The following is a 6,268-nucleotide window of genomic DNA, read 5'->3' as shown; positions in this document are numbered from 1 at the left end:
GGACCGAAGGGTCTGTTGCCATGCTGTAATTCTCTATGACTCAATGACTCTAAGTCATCCTTCATTTACACAGAGAGTCCTTGCCACTGCTCCAGCTCCCTCAGAGCCAGTTCTCAGAGTGAAAAGACCCTCTGATACCCTGATTATATCTGTCAGCCAGGGCTCCCTGATTGACCAGGTTAACAACCCCAATCAGGGAACTCATATTCTATGAGGCCCAGCTGGTTGACCTCATTACAGTCACTACACTGAGGCTGTGTGAAGGTCCGGGCCTAGCTGGGCTTTGGAAAACCCTTAGGCATTGTGAAGGCCTGGGCTTGGGCCTTGGAGATACTGAGGCTGTGAAGACCCTGGCTTGAGCCTTGGAGATACTGAGGCTGTGACGGCCTTGGCTTGAGCCTTGGACACATTGAGGCTGTGTAAAGGTCTGGACTTGGGCCTTGGTGACACATACAAGCCCAAGTGCCTGAGCCTGTTGACCCTGAGGCTGTGAGAAGGTTTTACTTGGGCCTGGGAGGTTCTGAGGCTGCATGAAGGTTTCAGATGCCCTGGAATATCCTGAAGCTGTGTGAAAGGCCTTCAATGCCTGGGTCTGGGAGACATTAAGGTTTAAGACAGAGAAGAGGAGCATTCTGTTTCACTCAGAGGATCATTCACATCATATCCCCCACAGAGAAGCAGAGGCTGGTCATTGAATACTTGTGAGGCTGATTCAACACGTTTTTTTTATTGATGAGAAGGTCAGGGGTCATAGTGGAGGTGTGGGACAGACAGGAAAGTGGAGCTGTGATCCCCACCAGACCAGCTGTGATCTTACAGCATGGTGGAGCTAAAGGAAAAACTGGTAAATGCCACATGCTACTGCTTTGTTAACTTGTTTCCAGAGCAGGCATGAGGGGCAGAATGGTCTCCTCCTGCCTCCTACGATCCAATATTCCTCTCCTCTTACAGCAGAGTTCGGGTACTGTGAAGATTTCAGAGGAGCAGTTGTGGTCAGACTGAAGCTGGGGCCCAGTGATGGAGCAATTCACCCAATGAGTGAGCTTCCCTTGTCACTGCACATGGGACTCAGCAAGAAGTTCCTTATCATCAGTTTCCAGAAGGTTCCTGTTTTGGTTCAGATATCTCATGTTCCATTTTAGGATTGCAAGTCTCATGATGACTAATAATTAAAAGGAAACATGTTAAAAATTGACACACAGAAAATGCAGACGCCAGAACAATTTGAACCAATTACTATTTGCTCTTGTCAATATCAGAGAGTGTCATAGAGTCATACAGAATGGAAACAGACCTTTTGGTCCAACCAGTCCACACCAACTACATTCCCAAACTGATCTATTCCCACCTGCCTACTCCCGGCCCATATCTCTCCAACCTTTCCTATTCATGTACTTATCCCAATGTCTCTTAAACATTGTAATTGTACCCACATTCACCATCTCTTCTGGAAGTTCATTCTACACACGGACCACTTTCTGTAGAAAGTGGCTGCTCCTCATGTCTTTTTAAACCTCTCTCTTCTCACTTTCAATGTGGTCTTGAAATCCCACACCCTAGAGCCATTCACCTTATCTATACCCCTCATGATTTTATAAACCTCTATAATGTCACCTGTCAACCTCCTACACGCCAGTGGAACATTGCCCCAGCCTATCCAACCTCTCCTTATAATTCAAACCCTCTGTTCCTGGCAACATCTTTTCTGAATCCTCTTCAATGTCCTTCCTATAACAGGGTGACCACAACTGGACACAGCTCTCCAGAAGAGGCCTCACCAATGTCCTGTACAATCTCAACATAACATCCCAACTCCTATACTCAAAGATCTGAGCAATGAAAGCAAGTGCCTTCTTAACCAGCCTGTCTACATGTGACGCAAACTTCAAAGAGTTATGTAACTGAACCCCTAGGTCTCTCTGGTCTACAAAACTACCCAAGTCCCTATGTTTAATTGTATAATTGTTTTTTTACCAAAATGCAATATCGCCAAATTAATTTATCCAAATTAAACTCCATCTGCTGCTCCTCAGCCCATTGACCCAATCGATCAAGATCCTTTTGTAATCTTAGAGAACCTCCTTCGTTGTTCACTACACCACCAACTTCGGTGTCATCTGTAGACTTACTAACCTTCTCTTCTGTATTCTCATTGAAATCATTTATAAAAATGACAAAGAGGACCCAGCATTTATCCCTGTGGAACACTGCCAGTCACAGGCTGATAAACAATCCTCCACCACTACCCTCTGTCTCCTGCTGTTAAGCCAATTTTGTATCTAATTAGCAAGCTCATCTTGAATCCCATGTAATCCAACTTTACTACTTACCAACTTTACTAGTTACCGTATGGAACCTTGTCAAAGGCTTTCCTAATGTCTAAATAAACAATGTCTACCTCTCTGCTCTCATCTATCTTTTTGGTTACCTCCTCAATCCAGTTTGTGAGACACTTTCTCCCTTGCACGGAACCATGCTGACTCTTCCTAATCACCTCTTGCCTCTGCAAATGCATGTAAATCATATCTTTCAGAATCACTTCCAACAGCTTGGCCACCACTGAAGTCAGACTCACAGATCTATAGTTCCCAGGTCTCTCCTTACATCCTTTTCTAAACAAAGGCACAACATTAGCCACTCCCCAGTCTTCCAACACCTCGCTCGTAGTTGTAGATGATACAAAGATTTCTGCAAGGGGCCCCGTGATTTCTTCCCTAACTTCCCCACAAAATCCTGGGATACACTAGATCAGATCCTAGAGATTTATCCACCTTTATGTTTCCTAAGACACCCAGCACTTCCTCTTCTGTAATGTGATCTGTTATTAATACATCAATATTTATTTCCTTGAGCTCTATGGTCTCCATTTTCTTTCTCCACAGTGAAAACAGTCTCAGCCATACCTTTACATACAGCTCATGCAAGGAAACAGGTTAACTCCAGGTTAATGTTATTAAAGTTGGTACCATGAAAATAGACCTCGTCTGTGAAGGGGATGGAGGGGGTCGGATTTATATTAAAGGAAAAGGGTAAACAGGCTGGGCTTATATCCAGTGGAGTTTAAAAGAGTGGGAGGTGACTACACTGGGACATTTAATGTCCTGAGAGGATTTGACAGGGTGGATGCTAAAAAGATTATTCCCTCTGTGGGAGTGATTTGAAATAAGGGAAACTGTTTTAAAAAAGCAATCTCATAACCAACGGATCAGATCTAAACTCTGCAGTCCTGCAACATCCAGTCGTGAATGGTGGTGGACGATTAAACAACTCACTGGAGGAGGAGGCTTCACAAATATCTTCGTCCTCAATGTTGGAGGAGCCCAGCACATCAGGGCAAAAGTCAAGGCTGAAGCATTTGCAGCAATCTTCAGCCAGAAGTGCTGAGCGGATGATCCATCTCGGCCTCCCCCAGTGCTCCCCAGCCTCACAGATATCTGTCTTCAGCCAATTCGATTCGCTCCACAAGATATCAAGAAACGGTTGGAGGCACTGGATACTGTACAGGCAATGGGCCCGGACAACATTCCAGCAACAGTCCTGAAGACTTGTGCTCCACAACTTTGCTGCTCCCCTGGCCAAGCTGTTCCACTACAGTTACAATACTGGCATCTACCTGACAATGTGGAAAATTGCTCAGGTATGCGCTGTACATAAAAAAGCAGGACGAATTACTGCTTCATCAATCTATTCTCAATCATCAGTAAAGTGACAGAAGGTGTCTGTCAAGCAGCACCTGCTCAGCAATAACCTGCTCAGTGATGCCCAGTTTGGGTTCCACCAGGTCCACTCAACTTCTGACCTCATTACAGCCTTGATTCAATCGTGGACAAAAGAGCTGAATTCCAGAGACTGAGCAGAGAGCGATAGGTCTTGACATCAAGGCTGCATTCGACCGGGTGTGGCATCAAGGAGCCCAAGCAAAACTGGAATCAATGAGTTTCGGGGGGTGGGGGGTGGGCGGCAAACTCTACGGTGGTTAGAGTCATATCTGACACTTAGGAAGATGGTCGTGGTTATTGGAGGTCAGTCATCTCAGCTCCAGGACATCTCTGCAGGAATTCCTCAGGGTAGGTCCTAGGCCCTAACCACTTTCAACTACTTCATCAATGACCTTCCCTCCAGCATAAGGTCAGAAATGGGGATGTTCGCTGACCATTGCACAACGTTCAGCTCCATTTGTGATCCTCAGGTACTGAAGCAGTCCATGTTCAAAGGCAACAAGATCTAGACAATATCCAGGCTTGGGCTGACATGTGGCAAGTAACAATCGTGCCATACAGACGCCAAGGAAAGACTACCCCAATAAGAGGCAATCTAACCACCGCTCCTTGACATTCAATGGTGCTACCATCATTGAATCCCCCACTGTCAACATCCTGGAGGATTACCATTGACCAGAAATGTAACTGGACTCGGCACACAAACACAGTGGCTTCAAGAGGAGGTCAGAGGCTTGGAATACTGTGACAAGTACGTCACCTCCTGACTCCTCAAAGCCTGCCCACTATCTCTACAAGCCAGAAGTGAGATGGAATCCTTCCCACTGCCTGGATGGGTGCAGCTCACTACATCTACAAACATCCACTCCCTCCACCATCGATACTCGGTAGCAGCAGTGTGTACCATCTAGAAGATGCACTGCAGAAATTCACCAAAGATCCTCAGACAGCACCTTCCAAACCCACGACCACTTCCATCTAGAGGGACATGGTTGCTCAGTGGATAGAACTGCTGCCTCACAGCACAGGGGCCCAGGTTCGATTCCAATCTCAGGCGACTGTCTGTGTGGAGTTTGCACATTCTCCCCGTGTCTGCGTGGGTTTCCTCCGGCTGCTCCGGTTTCCTCCCACAGTCCAAAGATGTGCAGGTTAGGGTGGATTGGCCGTGCTAAATTGCCCATAGTGTTCAGGGATGTGTAGGTTAGGTGTATTAGTCAGGGTAAATGTAGGATAAGAGGGTAGAGGAATGGGGTGGGTTACTCTACAGTGGGTTAGTGTGGCTGAAGGGCCTGTTTCCACACTGTAGGGATTCTATGATTCGACAGGGGTAGCAAATACATGGGAACACCACCCCTTGCAAGTTCCCCTCCAAGCCACTCACCATCCTGACTTGGAAACATATCTCCACTGTCGAAGGCCTGGAATTCTATCCTTAACAGCATTGTGGGTCTATTGACCTATAGCAAATGGACTGCAATGGTTCAGGAAGGCAGCTCACCACCACCGTCTCAAGGGGCAACTAGGGACGGGTAATAAATGCTAACCAGCCAGTGATTCCCATGTCTTCCTGGTGTTGAACTCTAGCATTGTCGATGGAGATAAATATCAAGGCAAGTGTGGACAGGGGGCTGCGACATTGAGAGTAGGTTCTGTTCAGGAGGAAGGGCTTGGTATGTGTTTGTGGGACCCACCTGCAGGATGGTGTGGGGTGAGAAGTCACACCTCATTACCATTTGTGAGATTCCTGGTCTCTGGGCTCTTCCTTTTCCTGGCAGGGTCAGTGCGTATTGCCCATCCCTAACTGCCCTTGATCGGAATGGCTTCCTTCAGTTAAGGATCAACCACATTGGCTGCAGGTCAGACTGGGTAACAGCAGCGGATTTCATTCCTCAGTAGTGAACAGATGGGTTTTTTTACCCTATCTTACCAAACCCACCCACCCAGGCTTTATGGTAACTGTCTCACCCATTTCAAGCCCCATCTTACCACCCACCCATTCCTGGAACAATTCGACACTCAGTTACCTGCCTGGCATCCCTGCCATCCTCACCAACCAGACAGGGACTCCGCGCACCAAAACAGCTGTTGGCAGCTCGGCATTGCCCCTCACTGGCACTGTTTTGGCACAGCAACCACGGAACCACATCGCTCATGACATATAGCTGGCCGGGCTGACCCTCCCTCCCTCTCACACACACACACACACACCCATACACACCCTCTCTCTCTCTCACTAACACCACCCACCCAGTACTGTTTGTATCCAGTGAGAAATAACATTTCGGTGACATTATTGCCCCAAGGTCCTGAAGCCGTTATACAATACCTTCCCCAAACATTTTTTTTCTCCTTTAGTGAGTTTTGAGAAGGTTTGTGGCTTAGGTTGAGAGTCTGGATGCAGGTTTGCTCACTGAGCTGGAAGGTTCATTTTCAGATGTTTCGTCACCATACTGGGTAACATCATCAGTGAGAGTCTCCGAATGAAGTTTCGCCAGAGGCTCACTGAAGCTGTTACCCAGTATGGTGACGAAACATCTGAAAATGAACCT

At 47.1% G+C, this 6,268-nt stretch overlaps 1 long non-coding RNA gene across 1 annotated transcript; it reads right to left on the bottom strand.

The window, feature by feature from the left end:
• Positions 1 to 711: 711 nt before the first annotated feature.
• On the bottom strand, positions 712 to 5,937 carry LOC122542953. Its single transcript, XR_006309893.1, has 2 exons — positions 5,744 to 5,937; positions 712 to 1,162 (listed from the first exon to the last, which is right to left on the bottom strand). It is a non-coding gene; the product is annotated as an uncharacterized LOC122542953 (long non-coding RNA).
• Positions 5,938 to 6,268: the final 331 nt, after the last annotated feature.

Source organism: Chiloscyllium plagiosum, chromosome 41, assembly GCF_004010195.1.
Source record: "Chiloscyllium plagiosum isolate BGI_BamShark_2017 chromosome 41, ASM401019v2, whole genome shotgun sequence".
Taxonomy (NCBI): domain Eukaryota; kingdom Metazoa; phylum Chordata; class Chondrichthyes; order Orectolobiformes; family Hemiscylliidae; genus Chiloscyllium; species Chiloscyllium plagiosum.
Note: the sequence above shows the minus strand (reverse complement) of the source record. Positions and strands in the feature narration are given on the sequence as shown.